Below are 12,500 nucleotides of genomic sequence, written 5' to 3'. Positions count from 1 at the left end.
TTGTTTTGTTTTACGGCATATCAACCCTTTTTGGGTTATTTAATGCCGAATCCAGTTATTTTGGAAATAGTATTCGTTGTTGCATCCAGTTATAGAAGGTTTTCGTTTTTCAAGCTCTTTGAACTTTCAATTGCTAGTTTGATTTGATTAGGTTGTTTTGCAGTAGATTTTATCGCTTTTGTTCGTTGCCCTGCAGAGCATGAAGGAGTTTTGCAATGGGAGAGGAGAAAAGGGTTACAGTATTAATGTTTGGTACAGTTTAAGTTAGGAAACCAGTCAGGAAGTGGGGGAGATAGAAAGAGAGAGGGAAAATTGGAAGAAGGCAAAGAAGAAAAAGGTGGGTTGTTGTTTTTGGTTTTGCAGAACATAAGTTTTGTAAAACGAGGTACAAAAACAAGAATCATCAATGCCTCAGGAAGCCAATATCTTCAGATTGGCCTGATCTGATAGTACCAGAAATAAAACATTGAAAATTTAATTGCACCTATACTGTCATCATTTGCATATATATCATTTTTAAACCATTATATGACAATCTATAGCAATACAGACCCGGCGCAATGTGTTTTCAAATCAAATAGCAGATAAAATTATTCAATAGATACAGAGTTTCCATATGTGATATCACGCAAGAGTAAATCGTTAATTGTCTGTATAATAAAATCCTTACACAAAATGTCGTCTGCCTGTGTGGATTCGTGCTAAAACTTGACTGTAAAATAATTTTACTTTTGTTTTGTAACTTTTATAAATAAAACAGAAGTGTGTCTGTGAAAATACTAAACCGATAAACTCTTAAACGACTGGTAACAGAACCCTGAAATTAACTCGACATTGTAATAATTTTACGCATGCGCAAATTCATTCATAACATGTAGTGGTTTGATTTCAAATATTTCTTGCCTATCTGTCGATAGCTCAAACAATAAGCAACGCGGGTGGAGCTCTAAATATTATAGGTTAGGATTCTATCTGATATCACTCATCGCATTTAAAAATATTTTGTAGTATTAGGTACAATATAATATTAAATAGAGAATTGGCTCCGTAAAAATATAAATACGAAATCTGCATTAATCAAAATTGAACAAGACAAGACGTTCCCTGCTAGTTTTAAATGATTTTATTTATTCAATGTAATGACTAGGGCTATGACAACAGCATATTATCCTACTTTTCTATTCAAAATATTAAAATGAATTTCTTAATATGCGAGGGGTTTCATATGGATATGCGAGGGATTTCATGAAAATAAACTAATTTGAATATTATTTTTTAAAAAAAGAGTATTCTTTGATTAATTATTCGTATTTTTTATGGTGTATTATTAGATGGTTGTTTCCTTTAACTTATGCGCTTAATTCTATATATATATATATCCATAGTTTCTAATGTATGAGTAATTGCGAAGGATCTAAGTGGCGTTTTCTGGCTGTGTGCGATAATCTTCAACAAAACAAGTTTCTGAATATTTACTGATTTGAAACTTGATATTTAGGGTATTCGAACATAGGAACACTTTCATTTTGGTTTTATCCTGTAAAAATAGCTGTTAAGGGGTCAAAATTTAAAAAAAATAAAATAAAATCGTTTACCATATCAAAATAAATCGACCAACTTATGAACGTGCATACGTATACATTTTTAGCTTCAAGTCGCTTAATTGTAGCCTCTTTTTTATCCATCTGACGATAGCTCAAACGGTAACGACGAAAGTTGGAACACTAAATAACGACTAAGGCTACAGCGAAAGGTGTTATGATTTCGATTCCAGCTGATGAACCGTAGTCATTTGTTTTAACTTGTAAGACCATTCTAATTAATTAGATCCACAATTTATCTAAAAATTAATTCCATCCACAATTTATCTTAAAATACAAATCGGAAGTTGAGAAAGAGCAGTATAGTTTCTTCATAAGGACTACATTTAAAATATAGTTAATAGTGATGGGACGAATCGAATATTTTCCCAATTCCGATACAATTACTGATTCCCTACTAAATTGCCGATTCCAATACAATTACCGATTCCTTTAGAAATCTATTATACTATAAGATTGTTATTTCCCTCGATTTTCGTAAAAAAAAAAAACACACACACACACACACACACATTGTAAATGTGCAGATATTTTCCTAACCGTCAAAATACACTTGTGGAGGATGATCTATCGATTTTAGCTTTACTGACATTTTAAAACCAATAACTATTTAATATTTTATCATTATTACCTGCAATGGAAGATTTTGCTTTAAACAAAATCAAATAAAAAAAACAATTAAAAGAATCGTTTTGGCATCGGAAAACAGGTATCAATTTTTCCATTACCGATACCGATTCCCCAAACTCTTCCGATTTTTCCGATTCCCGATTCTGATTAATAGTCCCAACACCTATAATTAACCATATGTATAGTATCTCCAATCGATTATCGATCCCAGTGCACTGCATAATATTGATTAAACAAAATATCTAAGAATTGAAGGCTTAAACTTTAGAGACCTTTAAAATTGAAATTCAGGGAATCTTTATTAAAATATATTTATTACAGCATAATTCATTTTATGCGAATTTTTAATATTTTAAATTTCAGTTCTGATTATATTATGTCTGCAAATCATTTTTAAATACTCTCAAAGAGAGAAAGTTTGCTTAAAATCTATTGTTAAAATTTTACACGGAATGATGAAAGTATTATCATTTGCACTAAAGGTTTGAATCCACTGTCTATCACCTTTGTAGAAAACTACATTAAACCCCGAACACACTTCAACTGTCTTCTCCGGATAATTTTAGATTTATTTTATTATATTTAATATATACTATTAAAAGTGAGATATATTAGATTTTGTAAAGGTTTGTTCCACTATGTCCGGTTAATGCGTACGTAGAGATTTAGAAACATTTCCCTGGTTTTCACCGGCTATTTTTGCAGGAGACAACTTTAAGATTTAATGCAGTCTCACTGGTCTTAAAAAAAAAAAAACAAGGAAACATCATACACATGCATCAGGCTTATACATAGAGTTTTATATAATTGCATGTATTTAAAAGGTCATTTTCTAAACTAATGAACGGAGCATTACAAATGTTGGAATATATATATTATCAGCAATATGGCGATTAACTTCCGCGTCTTATTTTATTAGTATTTTTTTACATGATTTACCATTAAGGGGTGCGGTTTATGAACTCGGCGCTCCCCCCCCCCAACTCAAATTACATACAAAAAATAAGAGAAATTAATTGCACTATAGTAAACATTAAGTTATATTAAGGAGTACAAGTTAAAAAGGTAGCTCGTCCTCGTGAGTATTAATAATATGTACGAGGTGTCTTCAATAAGTTTCCAAACTTATTGTACAGGCACTTTTCTAGATAGTATCTACATGAAACTCTAGCTTCATTCGAAGTAATCTCCTCCGGTTGCAATACACTTGCTGTACTGTTCAAACAACTTTTGTAGGCCCCTTGAAACCACTCTTGTATGAGCATGTCAATGATCGTCGTCACAGCCACTTTCAGGTATGCCATTTTCTCATAGCGAGAGGCGTCTAAGGGTTTCCTTGAGCTTAGGGAATAACCAAAAGTTACAGGGAACAAAGTCTGAACTATAGGGAGGGTAACATATCTTCGCCTCGCCGCGTCCTCCAAAAAGAAAGGCATTTTTTTTAATCAGAATTAAATATTAATGCTATATTGCTTATACCTCTCTCTGGTACGGCTGTTCTACTTCTATATATATATATATGTTGTAGGTATTTTTTTCGGGAATATTTGGGTAGGGGTAGATCTCTGTAAACTTGTGTCAATGAACGATAAGACTAATATATCATTTTAAATGAAAAAAAAATATTTATTCCATTTTCACCCCAAAACAAGGCACAACTTTGATGTAAGGGGCTACTATCGGGAACATAAGTTGCAGATTTACTATGTAGGGAGTTGAGCCGCAAGATGTTTGTTCACATTACATCTTGCTGCTTTTGTATTTCAGTAAAGTTGGGAACGCAGGAACCCGGAAGAGAGTTCCAAAGTTTAGCAGTTACGTGGAAGAAATTAATTGAGTAGAATGCCTTCTTTACATCTAGGGATGGCTAATGTGCACGGATGAGATGTTGCTGCTTATCGGGTTTGTCGGGGGTATTTACGTGGAGGGGATACAAGGGCTTGTAGTTCGTCAGATCATCCACCAATAAAATACTTGTAGAACAGACAGAGGGATGTAACATTTTGTCGATGACAGTTGAGGATCTACCAGGTTGGTGACTCTTTTGAACCCTGTCCATGAGCGAGAGACGAGTAGCAGATACACCAGCCTAAATGTGACAACAATATTCCATACCTGGGCGAACGTTGGCCTTATGCACCTTCCTGATTAGTCCGGGGATTTCTTATATAACCTTACACCAAAACATTACATCATTACGTTTTTTCTTTTTCACTTCTTTCAATATAGTTTTAATAATAGTATTTTAGACTTTAAATTCTATACAGGGTCTACTCTGAAAAGGACTGAGACCATCACTCCTATATCCAAACAACCTGAGCCTACCATTTATTATATATCAGGGACCCTATTTTGTATGAAGAGACAATGAATACTCCCCTGTAGAGATGGTTGCGCATGTAATTCTCAGTAAAGTATTGCACAATTACCTCTCCTGATTCAGCATTATTTTCTCGGGTGCCTAGGACAATGAAATAATGCCGGATATGGACGGGGCACATCCAGCACATGATATTCTCGAATGGTAACCCGTTTGGTACTGACCAGACTCAATGTTGCTTAACTTTAGTGATCTGATAGACCCGACCTGCCAACGTGATTATACAGTATAATATATATTTTAATGATATAATAAAAATATTGTTACTATATTCTCAAGGAGATGTTATAGTATGCTATGTATGAATATCAAGCTGTCCTAATAGAAAAATTAATAAGCAATATTGGAAATAAGGCAGAAATATAGATTGTAAAAGAGTGAAAAAAAAATTAACATTGTTATTATATGAAAAATAGATTGGGGGTGAAAGGGCCTGAACGAAGGAGCGTTCAGGTCCTTCCATCTCCAATCTATTTTTCATATCGTCGGATTTCAACCATCGTAACAATTATTGTTATTATATATATATATATATATATATATATATATATATATATATATATATATATATATATATATATATATATATATATATATAACTAGCGGGGGATCGGTCGGCTTTGCCAGGGTGTAAGATATGCTTAAATATGAGATTTTAAATTGTTCAGATTACGTATATATCATTATTAAGGCTGTGACAACAGCATATTTATTTCGTTGTTTTAACTTATATATATATATATAAATAATTGTTCACTAAAAATTATATTAAAAAAATAATACATACGCCGCTCTCCATTTACGGATAGCAAAATTGGTTAAAGGGAAAATCATTCCCAACTCGCATTTAGGTAAAAATGCACTTCCCTAAATATAATTGAATTTATTCAAAAAGTATAGCAAAAAAAACAAAAGAACAAATAACATATATATATATATATATATATATATATATATATATATATATATAATATAAAGCTGAATGTCTGTATGTGTATGTGTGTCTGATCACGAATAGGCTCCTATATGGTTGATATTATAGAAAACTGATTACATATGATAGGTGTATCGAGACACAGGAATGGGTATGTTTTATCTGGTAGAACGGTGGTTCATTAAAATTGTGGGGTTTGCATTCGCGCCTGGTCCACAAAGTATGGAAATAACAAATTTAAAAATGAAAAGAAAAATACGTTTACAAGTGTTTTTGATATAGATGTACAAAATACTTTGATAAGTATGTTTTAACTTAAATAGGGTTGGTATAATAAAATTGTGCGGTCTGCGTTCGCGCCCAGCCTACATAGAATGGAAATAGGCACACACTTTAATAAAGACTTTTCATATCTGTGTGCGTAAGTATACTTTGATAATTATGTTTCAGTTTGAATAAATATGTTATAATAAAATCATGGGGTGTTCGTTCGCGCCTGACCTCCATAGAATGGAAATATGTCAAAAGTTTAACAAGGTTTTTTAATATAGATGCACAGAATATTGTGATAAGTGTTTCAGTGTGAACAGGTATGGTATAATAAATTATGGGGTTTATCTATTTTATTTTTACTTTCATCAGATTTTGCTTTGGTTTTGATCCCCCCCTTAATTTCAAACTATCTCTTTACAACCCTTCCGTTTCATAACCTATCATACGTTCATAAATCAGAGTCCATTTTCTGTAGGCTGTTATTTAACCCAGTCAACGACGGGTACTTTTGCTAGTATATATATATATATATATATATATATATATATATATATATATATATATACACACACACACAAACACTCACGCAGTATTAATAAAAATGCATGCACATAATAAAGTATTAAAGTGTGTTCCTTAGTCGTTTTGTTTTACTGCATATCAACATTTTTCATAACATATAATACTGAATCTACTGTTTTTCGAAAAAAAAATATTTATATACTTATATCTTAAACTGTTTATTCAGTGAGTTGGTTTGGTAGTTTTGTTTTACATGGTTATTTAATGTAGAATTCAGTAATTGTTGAAAAAGCTTTATAATTCAAATACTTCATATCTGGTTTATGATGTTTCCTTTTTATGAAAGGAAATCTTTTGTTTTTTTTTACTTTGCAGAACATGATTGAGTTTTGCAAAAAGATAAGAAAGAGAATAACATTACGATTTGGTGCATTTTAGGTCAGAAAGCCAGGATTTTCAGTTTGATCTGGGAGAATGCATATAAGATACAGTCACTTTAATATACCGCTAGGTTTATTAATAATATAAGTTTATGGAAAAAATATGCTTATTCAATTATATTTCACGCTTTATTCATACCAATCCTTCAATTAAAAAAAGTTCGATCTAACTATTGAGCCTATATAAACAAATGACAATAAATATTACTTCCAAACCCCAAGATATTATCCATCGTATCGTATATTTCTTTCAGCATGTTAAAATGTTCAATACTTGACAGTACCTGTTTTGTCGCGCAGATGCATTCATGTAATTGTGTCAATTTTTGAATATTTTCTGCCCGACTTACTAAAAGAATAGGAACTCATCAACTTATATATATATATACATATATATATATATATATTATAACTTTACTATTTATGATGTATGCAACCGAAACTGTGTGAATAAAGCAGTTAAAATCTGCTGATAACCATCCTGGGACGTCCTCTAGCATATAGTTAAAAACAGTATATATACTAGCAGGCCGCTCGGCATTGGCCGGTCGTAATACGCTAAAATATGATATTTTGATAATGCAGATTTCGTATTTATTATTATATTATATTATATAAGACCCAATATATAGTAATGTTTTAAAAGATTTTAAAAAAAAATAATAAAAAAAACGACTCGGGTGCCCCCACTGAGAATCGAAACCAAAACATTTAGCTTACGATTTACTTTTTCCTTTGACGTTTATGACTGAACTATGAAAACATGTTTACTGCAAAGCTAAAAATTAAAACCTGGACCAATAGCTATTACGTCACGCATGTATATTCGTAATGCCGTCGCTCGACCATTACCTGGCAAATTCCATTTTTTTATTTCCACACTTCATACCGATTGTCCCCGGCTAAGACCTAAATACATAGTTTCGCATGAGTTCGAATACACATGATTAAGTTTCATGTGTAAGTCTATCCAATGAAACCTCGCATGATTATTAAAGAGAGCTCAATGGAGGATAGAGCTAGTCTATAATCCGTTTATTATACACAAATTATTACTTACACATGTGCACACATGTTTCACTGGAATCCATATTCAAAGAGACCACTTCATCAGACCAAAAAAGGCTTCAATATAGCTACTTTTTTGGTCTGATGAAGTGGTCTCCTTGCTATGGGATATCACTGAAACATGTATGCACATATGTAACCGATAATTTTTGCATTATAAATAGACGAACACACACACCCATTATATATATATATATATATATATATATATATATATATATATATATATATATATATATATCGACGAGCCAACGCGCCGAGTCGTAGAAATTTCCAGGTTGATATCCTGGGGCGCATTAATTCATTGGGACAGACGGTCTCCCCTGTATTCGCTAAGACATGCATCAAGGAAAAGGGAACTGATGTAAAAACCTGCGATTCACTGTATGTCTGTCGTGTGGCGGTCATCTGCACCATCAGAAATTAGCCGCAAATATTAAAAAATGGTTGGTTCTACACAAAGTAGTCACCACTATAAACAAATAATGTGTGTGTGTGCGTGTGATAGGTTACGGGCATAATAGATACACCGATTTATATAGTCATTAAGCGATTAATTTTAAGCTACAAAAAAGATACTGTCAAGAATTGAAAATGTCAACTGAATAAATTATAAGATGGTCAACATATTGAACTTTGGAATATAGTTTTTATCATTTATTTACTATATTGCTCTATAATAATATTGAGCTTTTTTGGTCTGATGAAGTGGTCTCTTTGAATTGGGATATCACTGAAACATGTATGCACATATGTAACCAATAATTTTTGTATTATAAACAGACTAACACACGCATATATATATATATATATATATATATATATATATATATATATATATCGCCGAGTCGTAGAAATTTCCAGGTTGATATCCTGGGGCGTCTTAATTCACTGGGACAGACGCCCCCCCCCTATATTCGCTAAGACATGCATCCAAGAAAAGGGAACTGATGTAAAAACCTGTGAGTTACTGTATGTCTGTCGTGCACCATCAGAAATTAGCCGCAAATATTAAAACATGTGGTTGGTTCTACACAAAGTCTTCACCACTATAAACAAATAATGTGTGTGCGTGTATGTATGTATGTGTGTGATAGGTTAAGGATATAATAGATACACCGATTGATATAGTAATTAAGTGATTAATTTTAAGCTACGAAACAGATACTGCCAAGAATTGTAAATGTCAACTGAATTAAAGGAATAAATTATAAGATGGTCAAAATCATGAACTTTGGAATATAGTTGTTTATCATTTATTTACTACATTGCTCTATAATAATATTGAGCTTTTAAAAATAAGGATTGGTATATATTATAAGAAAATGTATTTTACGGATATATATATATGTATATATGTGCGTGTATGTGTCTGTGTGTGTGTGGGTGTGTGTGTGTGTGTGATAGACTCACCCGCCGATTTCGAGGTATGAGCTTCCGCTACAACAACTAAGTTGTTTGTTTATAGTGGTGAAGGCTTTGTGTAGGACCAGCACAATTTTTTAAAGGAATTACTGCTAATAAGTGTCGATGCAAATGACTGCCACAGGACAGATTATGCAGTAGACCGCAGAGTTTTATATCAGAGTTTCCTTCTTCTAGATACAGGTCTTAACGAAGACTTAGGGTGCATCTTTCGCAGTGAATTAATGCGCCCCCAGATACAAACCTTGAAATTTCTACCGCTCAGCGCGAATGTGTGTGTGTGTGTGTTAATTCATTCATGCTAATGTGTTAATCATAAGTTCGTTCATCTGACGCATTCTTATAAGGAAAACTAACAACGTGTGTGTAGATTATTTACTTATTCATACATATAATACTTTCCAATATATGTATATTATAAATATATCTATTTGTTTGCGTTAAATCTAACAGCATTGATAAGTCTTGTGGACACCGTTTTATCTCATTTGTTAGTGTACAATATACACAAATCGTATAGCTTATACATGCATTACATACATATGGTAGTATAAAATATGCTTATGGCAAGTAAGAACTGCAAAAATAATTGTTACTCGTTCTTTACATCCTAGATGATATATCAATAAATACAAAAAACACATGGGTTCCTTTAAAACCAAGGAATTCGCAAGGCTAACAAATGGGTCTATAGCTTACTTGCTAGACGTACATCTTTACGTAACTATAAAGCGCTAGACATATATTGAGCACTATTGAAGTACATATTGAATCAAAAATATAACTGAAGAGATGACATATAGATATGTATACTCGTCTATTAACAATTTCCCCCACTCCCCATCTGTGCTTAAATCTAAACGAAGATTTCACGAACGAAGCTTCTTTGCAAGAACTGCGCACCTGTGGAACTCTTTCTCGTGCCTGCTTTCCGGCTGACTACAATATAGTCAGCCCCAAGATAAGAATTAATTTAAATACATTTATATAATATAGCAAAGTGTGACATATCGTATAAACAAAAGAAAACTGATTTAGAAAGAAATTCTTGAAAGCTATTCTCTAAAAAGCAAATATATATATATATATATATATATATATATATATATATATATACCTCAAACATTTGAATAATACTGGACACAGTGTCATTATTGATTATTGAGGTATTTATATATATCAATATGTATTATTAAAAAAGATATTCAATGTTTAAAAAACAAAAATCAATATAAATCAAATCTTTTCTAAAATTATGTATCCATACACACACACACACATATACATATATATATATATATATATATATATATATATATATATATATATATATATATATATATACTAGCATGGGTGGCCGGCGTTGCCCGGGTGTTTGGAGGTGTATGCTAAGCAAAAAAAAAAAAATGGTCAATTTTTTAAATTTGACCCCTGTTATGCCCCCTTAACATTTATTGTTTTGGGTTGAAATCAAGTTATGAAGTTAAATCCATGTCCAAGGAACCTATATCTAAAATTTCAAGTGTTTAGACCCCAAATTGTCGGAGGACTTTGGTAGAGTTCTCAAAGGTCAAATCGTTGAACTTTGACCTCTTAACAGCCAAATTTCTGTGCGAAAACCGATCACATAGATTTTCCCAAATCTCAATACCCTGTATATCAAATTTCGAATCTGTAGACTAAAAATTGACAGATTTATTGCGTAGGAAAATATACACAAACAGACACTTTCCCTTTATATATATATATATATATATATATATATATATATATATATATATATATATACACTACATTTGTTTTTACATGAGCAGCAATATGTTGCTACACAGTCATAAGCATGCTTCGGTCAGCTAATTACCAGTAACTACTGACCCCTTCAGGCGATACAGGTTATACGAAAGTAAATTTTGCTTTCGTGTACGTTGTATCGCCTGAAGAGGTCTCTAGTTATAACTAGCTGAAACATGTTCATGACTGTGTAGCAACATATTACTGCTTATGTCAAAACAACTCTACTTTGGTTTTGGGCATTCTTGTATTTACCTCGTTAAACTTCGTTGTTTACTTAACTTCTGGAAAAAATAACCTCAGATGATAATAATAATAATAATAATAATAATAATAATAATAATAATAATAATAATAATAATAAATACATATATAAACATGTCATGTTTCGGATTTGTGAGGTGATGATTCATGTCACTCTCATCATTTTGAATATTATTCTCACATTTTTATCCCATGTAACCTCCGACCTTCTTAAAGTTCGTCTTATTGAACTCGGAAATCTATACGAAATTTCGAACGGCACCAATTTTTTTTTCGCCAACGTTGGTAGCATGCTCGTGTTCATTCAGCCATGCCCAGATAGAAGTCTTAAGTAATTGGCAATTTGTATTCTTAGTATCGCCTGTACTTACGATTGAACTTTAAACATGGTGATGATTGTTACTCTGAACTGATTATAACTTAGCACTTTTATCCGTTTCGCCACCTGGTCACATGAATATTTCTATTATGCATTTTTGGAACCTTATAAACTATTCTTATTTCGGATAGATAGTCTTACGAGGTATATTTTAGTAAGCGTATTTTAAATACAAATTTATACTAAAATCCATGTATTAATTATGGAGCATTATCTCGCAAACACTACTGCGCCATGTGATTAACATCTACACAAACACCCGCATTATCTAGCAACACGTGTTTCGTCGTTATCCGAAACATCAGCGTGTCTGGACTTCACAAGTTTTTTGTTTTTTTTTTAATATTTGTGTGTATGTGTTTTAATCACGGTTTTAAAAACATTGTGTGTGTGTGTGTGTGTTTGTGTGTGATTAATCGTGTTCAAATATATTTTTCAATATAACTTTTTTTTCGTACACTTTAAAGTATCTAACTCGAAGTTCAGTACATATTGCAGAGGTCGACATAAAGATTCCGGAGTAGGATAAATCACAGCGCTCGTTTGGCTACAACAGCTGCAAAGAACAGTCTCTTCTCACCCTCTTTATTAAAAAACCAAGCGGAAGTTTCTTTTCAAGAACATCCCGCTTGTCGAACAAGATATCACGTCTATGCTTCCTACTAAAGCATGATCATCTTCAACTCTAATATAAACAAATACTTGCCCAGCTGCCTTCTTGGAAATTAAAGTCCTCCTACGTAATCCTCTTCCCATGTCCAGTCCATCCACGGTTTCCAATATTCCAGTGACG

At 32.2% G+C, this 12,500-nt stretch overlaps 1 protein-coding gene across 6 annotated transcripts in view; it reads right to left on the bottom strand.

Moving 5' to 3' along the window:
- The window catches only part of LOC145265495 (paired box protein Pax-6-like), a 1,005,138-nt gene that overhangs the window by 702,476 nt on the left and 290,162 nt on the right, over window positions 1–12,500 (bottom strand). The gene's annotated exons all lie outside the window — the stretch shown is intronic.

This window comes from Euprymna scolopes, chromosome 40 (assembly GCF_053919585.1).
Source record: "Euprymna scolopes isolate OS-2025 chromosome 40, ASM5391958v1, whole genome shotgun sequence".
In the NCBI taxonomy this organism is placed as follows: Eukaryota; Metazoa; Mollusca; class Cephalopoda; order Sepiida; family Sepiolidae; genus Euprymna; species Euprymna scolopes.
Note: the sequence above shows the minus strand (reverse complement) of the source record. Positions and strands in the feature narration are given on the sequence as shown.